General features: G+C 39.5%; 1 pseudogene; it reads left to right on the plus strand.

Annotated features, from left to right (window-relative positions):
• The first annotated feature begins 6,635 nt into the window (after positions 1–6,635).
• On the plus strand, positions 6,636–7,301 carry LOC118852726 (annotated as a pseudogene).
• The last annotated feature ends 1,090 nt before the right edge of the window (positions 7,302–8,391 follow it).

Raw genomic sequence — 8,391 nt, forward strand, 5'->3', positions numbered from 1 at the left:
CTGCCTGTTCATATCCTTTGACCATTTATCAATTGGGGAATGACTTGTATCCTTGTAAATTTGACTTGGTTCCCTATATATTTTAGAAATGAGGCCTATATCAAAGACATTGGTTGTAAAAATTGTTTCACAGTTTTCTGCTTCTCTCCTAATCTTGGTTGCATTGGCTTTGTTTGTGCAAAAGCTTTTCAATTTAATGTAATCAAAATTATCCATTTTGCATTCCGTAATGTTCTCTCTCTTGTTTGGTCATAAATTTATCAAGTCTCCATAAATCTAACAGATAAACTATTCCTTGCTTCCCTAATTTGTTTATAGTATCAGGCTTTATATCTAACTCATGTACCCATTTGGACTTTATTTTGGTATACAGTTATTAGGCGTTGGTCTATGCTCAGTTTCTGCCATGCTATTTTCCAGTTTTCCCAGCATTTTTTTGTCAAATAGTGAGTTTTTATCCCAGCAACTAGGGTCTTCGGGTTTATCAAACAGTAGATTACTATAATCATTGACTACTGTGTCTTGTTTACCTAACCTATTCCACTGATCCACCACTCTATTTCTTAGCCAGTGCCAAGTTGTTTTGATGATTGCTGCTTTATAATACAGTTTAAGATCTGGTATGGCTACGTCATGTTCCATAGCATTTCTTTTCATTAATTCTCTTGATATTCTGGACCTTTTGTTTTTCCAAATGAATTCTGTTATTATTTTTTCTAGCTCTATAAAATAACTTTTTGGTAGTTTGATTGGTGTGGCACTGAATAAGTACATCAATTTAGGTAAATTGTCATTTTTGTTATATTAGCTTGGCCTACCCATGAGCAACTGATGTTTTTCCAGTTATCTAGATGTGACTTTATTTGTGTGAAAAGTGTTTTGTAATTGTGTTCATATAGTTCTTGGGTTTGTTTTGGCAGGTAGATTCCCAAATATTTTATAATGTCTATAGTAACTTTAAATGGAATCTCTCTTTCTATATCTTGCTGTTGGGCTTTGTTAGTAACATATGGAAATGCCAATGATTTATGTGACAAAGTTGTTCTTAAAACAATACTGCTCTTACTGTACAAAATGTTCTCTTGGTTCTATTGATTTCCCTCTTCATTATTTTGTGAAAGTCTCCATGCTTTTCTAAAATCATTGACCTCATCATTTCTTATAGCAGAATAATATTCCATCACAATCCATACCACAACTTGTTCAGCCATTCTCCAACTGATGGGCATCCCCACAATTTCCAGTTCTTTGCCACCACAAAGAGAGCTGCTATAAATATTTTAGAACATACAGGTTCTTTACCTTTTTTTCCTAAGCGTCTTGGGAAAGAGATCTAATAGTGGTATTACTGGGTTAAAGTGTATCATCAGTTTAGCAACTCTTTGGGTATAATTCCAAATCTCTCTCTAAAATGGTTGAATCAGTTCACGGTTTCACCAATAATGAATTAAGGTCCCAATTTTTCCACATCGCTTCCAACATTTGTCACTTTCCCCTTCTCTCATTTTAGCAAATCTGATAGGTGTAAAGTGATATCTTAAGGTTGTTTTAATTTGGATTTCTCCAATCAGTAATTATTTAGAGCATTTTTTTCATATGACTATAAATTGTTTTGATTTCTTCATCAGAAAACTGCCTGTTCATATCCTTTGACCATTTATCAAGTGTAGAATGACTCACATTCTTATAGATTTGACAAAGTTCTTTATATATTTGAGGAATATATATTTGAATAACTGTCTGTAAATCCCACGCCCCTCCCAGTTTTCTTCTTTCCTTCTGATTTTGGCTACATTTGTTTTTTTTTTTGAACAAAACCTTTTTAATTTAATGTAATCAAAATGATCCATTTTATATCTCAAATGATCTCTGTCTCTAGTTAAATGTTCACCCATCCATTAGTCTGATAGGTAATATGTTCCATGTTCTTCAAATTTTCTTGTAATATCTCCCTTTCTATCTATGTCATGTATTCATTTTCAGGATAATGTTTTTAAATAATTAAAGGAAATTCTGAACTTTGGTTCAAGGTTAGTGAAAATAAAGATGTAATTCTTTCCCCATTCAAGTTCACAGACCCTGGGAAGTCTAGCTACAGACGTTCTAGATCCTAGGTCTAAAAAGCACACGATCTAGTCCAACTTACTCATTTTTCAGGTGAGCAAACTGAAGCCCAGGGAGGCTAACCTAAATCACACTGACAGTCATTAGTAGCAAAAAGGTCAGAAAATTCATGAATAAAAAGAGCTGAGATAGGCTTGGGGACAGACTTTAATCATCATTATGCCTTACAATTTGTAGAGTGCATTTTAGCTTACAAAGCATTTCACCTACATTACCTTAGTTAACCTTCTCCTATCAGGGGGAAAGTACAAGTAATAAGTATTTTACAGCTGAAAGGGAACTAAAAGATTCAATGACTTTCCCAGAGTCAGAGAGTAGCAGAGTAGGACCAAAATCTTGGTTTTCTGAGGTTCTGTGCTCTTACCATTAGACCAGACAATAAGGGTGCTCCCCTTATGAAAGTAAGGACCCAGCTGAGGTCGAGAGCCTAGCAAGAGTGGGTGGTCACTTAATTTTCTTCAGAGGGGGCCTGCATGACTCCAAATTACTTTCCCTGCACACATTTTCTTCCCTGTGGTCCTTTCCCTACGGATGGTCTTAGTGATGGCTGTGCCAACATTTCAAGGCATCGAGTGCTTTTTACTCAACTTGAGGACTTCCCTCTTGTGCCCGATGTACCCCGCTCTTATTGATGTTATGTTGTCCCTTTTTATATGGTTTCCTCAGTTACCAGTATTGCAATTCTTTGTTCTGTTCTGTTTGACTTCTCTCAAGGCAGAGAAACTGGACAAGAGCTCGGTTGATGGGTGGCGGATGGACGAGGCTCAGCCGGATCTGACTCTGTCACTCATCACTTCCTGTTCCCTAGATTCGGTGTCCCAGTTCTGAAGCAGGACAAGCCAGGAACCCAGACCAGCACGGATGCTGAGATTACATTCCATCCACACCCAGTGTAGACATCTTCTATTGATCTAGTTATTTACGGGGGGTCTGCGTGTTTAGAATGTGAGTTCTTGGGGGTTAGGGACCAAGGTTTTTGTGTGTGTCATTCTTGGAATCTCCAGCACTTAGCACAGTACTGGGCACAAAACAAATGCTTTAAATCAGGGATCCTTGGCTTGGGATTCCTGATCATGCTTTTTGAAAAAAAAATTTTGATAATTATCTTTCAATATAATTTATTATTTTTGTAATTCTATGTGTTCTACAGGAATCTATAGGTTTCACCAGACTGCCAAAGGAGGACTATGACACCCAAGAAGGTTAAGAACCCCTGGCTCAATGAATGGTTGTTGACCGACTATCTGACCTCCTTCATATACCATGATCAGTCAGTCAGTCAAAAGCATTTATTGAGGACCTCCTTTTTGCCAGGTACTGTATGGAGCACTGGGGATACAAAGAAAGTCTCTAACAGGATTGTACCCAGAACTAAAGAGACTGAGGGCATTGCTGCCAGATTTCTGGCCTGGAGGAGGGTCCCCAGAGAGCACATTCCACTCACTCCCAGCAAATACTTTTTAAAGTTTTGGATGATTACAACATGACACCAATCCTCCCCACACCAGTTCTTTTCTTAATAATAAATAATATAAATTATTGATAGGATAAAATCCCAGAAATTTATATCATACTTTAAAGCTTGCCAAGTACTTTTATATACACAGTCTTCTGTGAAATTCACAACAACCCCATGAGTTAGGTACTAGAGATGCTATTATCCTCATCTTAAAGATGAGAAAACGGAGTCTCAGAGATTTTCAGCAACTTGCCATGTTCACAAAGATAATAAAAGTCAGAGGTAGGATTTGAACTGAGATCTTCCTCATTCTAACTTCTGCAGTCTATCCACTATAGCTGGCATTCTTAAATCCCTTGGTGAAAATGTGGTTGTCATTAGCTGCTCCTTGCTTTGGTCGTTCCCGACAGGAGTGGGAAAGAATCCCAAAGAAAACCGTCCCCCCACCCCCATCATTGCCTATGTTCCATTCTGCCTCTTTACCCTTCTGTGCTTTTCCTCCCAGCACATCCTAGGCATAGCTGGAAAATCCTAGACATTGGAACAAGGATAACCATCAGACCATTCTGACTTCCACAACTTATTGCCTGGGTATATACCTAGCAGAGGTGTGCTGGTAAATGTTTAACAATAAGCTCTGGTGGGTAATGTATTCATAAAAACACCTTTAAATTTAATCTGTATTATTAACATTTTCTCCATCATTTTAAGTCTCAAATAATCAACAAAACAATAAACCAAGCCCTGATTTGTGGTGTTTCCTGATTGCTGAGTTGTAAATGCTCACAGTCAAAATTTAACAATCGGATCTCCAGCAGCTGTCCATAGGCTCTGGTCTTAATTCTCTGATTTTGACTCTCATCCCTGTGGACCATTCCTCACCCTCTATCTTCAGCCCTGATCTCTCTTCGTAGTTCTCAGACCCCATCTCCTATTGTTTACCATAGAGACGACAGTGTGGTCTAATACAGAGAGTAGTGGACTTGGAAAAAGAAGATCTGGGTTTGAATCCCAGCTTTTCCATTTATCGACTGGGTAGTTTGCGGTAATTCTGATCGCTACTCCCCCAGGCCTCAGTTTCTCTCTCTGTAAAATGAGGAGGTTGAACTAAGGTTCAAAGCTGGGAGGGAACTTGGAGATCATCTTATCCAATCCCTTCATTTTCCACACGAAGAAACTGAAGCCCACAGTGGTCAAGTGACTTGTCCACTGTCACAGAGGATTAAAATGGAAGGTATAGCTAAGAAACAGTAAGAAACAAGATTGGATGCTTAGGGTGGGGCATGATGAAGTAAGCAGAAGAGTGGTGATTTGTGGAACTAGATACTCATTGAGAGTTCTTAAACAGTGGAATGATATGGAATGTGACTGCAAAGGACCTGAATTTGTCAAGATCAGGTTCAAATTAAGAAACTGAGGTCCACAGGAGCGAAGTGACGCGGCAGCAGCCTTGCTGTGGCCTGGGATGGTGGTACCGCTTTTTTCCTCTTGCTGCTGACTATGTGTAACAATTATTCATAACAACAACATTCTTGGTGTTGTTTAATTGTTTCAGTGGTGTTCAACTCTTCCTGACTCCATTTGGGGTTTTCTTGGCAAAGATGCTGGAGTGGTTTGCCATTTCCTTCCCCAGCTCATTTTACAGACGAGGAAACTGAGGCAAATAGGGTTAGGCCCAAGGTCATGCAGCTAGTACATGTCTGAGGTCAGATTTGAACTCAGGAAGGTGAGTCTTCCTGACTCCAGGCCAGGCGCACTATACTAACTAGCTGTTCATAGCAGGTACTAGGAGTCAAACCCAGGTTCTGTGGGTTTGAATCAAACCAAATCTAATCCTCTTCCTGTTACTCCTGTCTGCATCCCTTCGAAGATCTCTAAGGACCTTGCCAATTCTGACATTGTATATCACAAGAGATATGCTTTCCATTCAGTCAAACCAGCTTGGATATCATAGGACCCACATGACCATCATCCATTACCAACTGCATGACACCGTAGTTTTCAAAGTGCCATTATTTTAAATTTCATATAAACATACTTGTCATCTATACTTCTCTCATCATGAAATGATTCCTTTTGTTCTAACTTTTACGTTTCAGTAAATAATACCATTCCACGACCAACTTTCCAAGCTAAAAACCTAAGGATTAGCTTTGACTCTTCACTCCCTTTTATTTTCTATATCTAATATGTCTTTTGGATTTACTCCTTTCTCTGTACTTTCACTGCCAACATCCTAACACAGGCCCCTGTTGCACCTAGAATACTAAATTGACTCCCAGAAAACTTCTTGAATCTAGATCTTTCTCCAATCTATTCAACCCAATGCTGGTAGACCAGTTGTCCAACAACAACACTTCCATCATTGACGCAGTGTGCTATGGTGAAAAGAGAAAACCTGTGTTCTAGTCCACCCCCACCAATCATTAGCTATTTCCCCATGGTCTCCTTGATATAGTACTATTCTCCAATCATCTCCATATTTCCAGAAACTTGAATAGGTAAAGGGATGGATAAAGCATTTATCATATGCTAGGCATTATGCTGGGTACTGAGGATACTTTTAGAAAGCAAGCAAGATAGTCTCTACCAGAAGAAACTACATAAAGGAGTACTAGAAACCTGGGTAGGAAGGGTAAGAGGAGAGAAGGACCCTACAGTGAAGGTTTCGCATGGTGGTAATTTGACAGGCAAGGAGAAAGCAGAGGAATCCAGAGTAAATCAAGGCTGTGATAATCTAATCATGAATTATGTGACCTCTGTTTAACCCTGCCCCCCAACCAAAAAAAAAACAACTACTGATACCAGCCTAGTCAATTAATTTCTAGTTCCTAAGATTGAGTGTTTTCTTTCTTTCTTTTTTGTTTATGATATTTATAGTTTGCCTGGGTGGGAGAGTGAAGGAGGACAGGTAGTTTTTGAATATTTTTTGCATTATTTTTGTTAATTCCCAATATATTTTTTCACAATAAAAAAAATCCAGTGTTTAAAACTGGTTTTTTACATAATTAAAAGTTCACCAGCCTCAGTGTCTGCTTGTGAAAAGGAGGACATGGCACTGTTCAAGCAGATGCGCACCAATGTGGGGAAGCTGCTCAAGGGCATCGACAGGTATAATTCTGAGAACCTGGCCACCCTGGAGCAATACATGGAGAGCCAGGCCAAGGAGAATGCCTATGACCTGGAAGCCAACTTAGCCATGCTCAAGTTATGCCAGTTCAACCCGGCCTTTCTCCAGACCACAGTGACAGCCTAGCTTCTTCTGAAGGCCCTCACCCTGTGCAAGTGCATGATTGACCAAGCTCACCAAGAAGAGTAGCCCATCAGGCAGATCCTGTACTTGGGAGACTTGCTGGAGACCTGTCATTTCCAGGTTTTCTGGCATGCCCTAGATTAGAACATGGATCTTCTTCTCCTTAATGGCATTACCTGGATCTCCTTTTCCTTAATGGCATCACAGGGTTTGAAGACCATCTGAAAATTCATCTGCCACATTGTGGGCATCACATATCAACATATTGACTGCTGGCTGCTGGCTGAGATGTTGGGAGATCTTTCAGACAACCAGCTGAAAGTATGGCTGAGCAAATATGGCTGGAGCTCCAATGAGGCAGGAGAGGTCTTCATTTGTAGCCAAGAAGAGAGTATCAAGCCCAAGAAGACTGTGGAAAAGATCAACTTTGAGAGTGTTTCCAGTATCATGGCCTCCTCCCAGTAACTCTTTCTGCTGAACGTTGTCTCCCAGCCAGCTTGTTAAATAAAAGTTCTTTACTTCCTGAAAAAAAGTTAATTTCATTCAGATATATCTTATTTAATGCTGTCAGTTGATTCAGTGAAAGCATGTTCTGACATTAGGTGACACAACATGACAGGGGACGATTAGTTCTATGAAAACACTGTTAGAAATGAGTGATGACCAATACTTGGTTCATAGAATGCAAAGTTTCCAAGGGTAGGGGCTGACTTTAATTTTTGTTTTTGTATCCCAGCGTCTGGCACTGTCCTGCCATACATTAGACACTTGAACTCTTGTTGCATTTAATGGAACTGAATGTTCTCAGTGATGCTAGAAAGGTTTGTTTTTGTAAAGGATCATAGAAAGACCAGTGTGGTGTAGTGTAAGTGTACTGGACTTAGACTCAGTTGACCTGAGCTCCAATCCAAGCACCAATCCTTGCCCTCTACATGACTCTGGGAAAGCCTCTTCATTTTCTTAGTTTCTTTATCTATGAAATAAGCAGGTTGGATGAGATGATCTCAAAAATTTGTTTAAGCTCTAGATTCTGTGATCCTACAGTATCATGCATTGGATTTGGAATTAGAAGTATGATCTTGGACCAGACTCTTAACTTGTCTAGGCCTCAGTTTCTTCATCTGTAAGGTGGACTGGTTGGACTAAATGATCCTTAAGACCTCTTCCACTTCTACAATTTTAAGTGAGTCAAGAGTGGCCTATTCCATGCAATTGAGGATTAAACAATAAGAACTATGCAGGGCCTAACAATTTTACCCATTCCTTTATGTTACTGCTCATCCTTGAATGTGTCCCATGTAGCTTTTTGTAGTAGACCCCTCTTAAAACTGAAGAGATTAGTGTGTGCTATTACTGGGCAGAGTGGTGCAGTGTAAAGATGGTTGTGTTTGTCCTTTGTTCCCGAGAAGGACAATGACATCAGAGAAATGATGACATGACTTGCAGTTGACTTTGATTTGAATGAGGGAGGGCTGACAGTGTAAAGAATACTGTCTTTGGAGTCAGAAGACCTGAGTTCACTTCCAGCCATTGTAACTTAGTACCTCTGTGACCT

The sequence above is a fragment of the Trichosurus vulpecula genome, chromosome 6 (assembly GCF_011100635.1).
Source record: "Trichosurus vulpecula isolate mTriVul1 chromosome 6, mTriVul1.pri, whole genome shotgun sequence".
NCBI classification, from domain to species: domain Eukaryota; kingdom Metazoa; phylum Chordata; class Mammalia; order Diprotodontia; family Phalangeridae; genus Trichosurus; species Trichosurus vulpecula.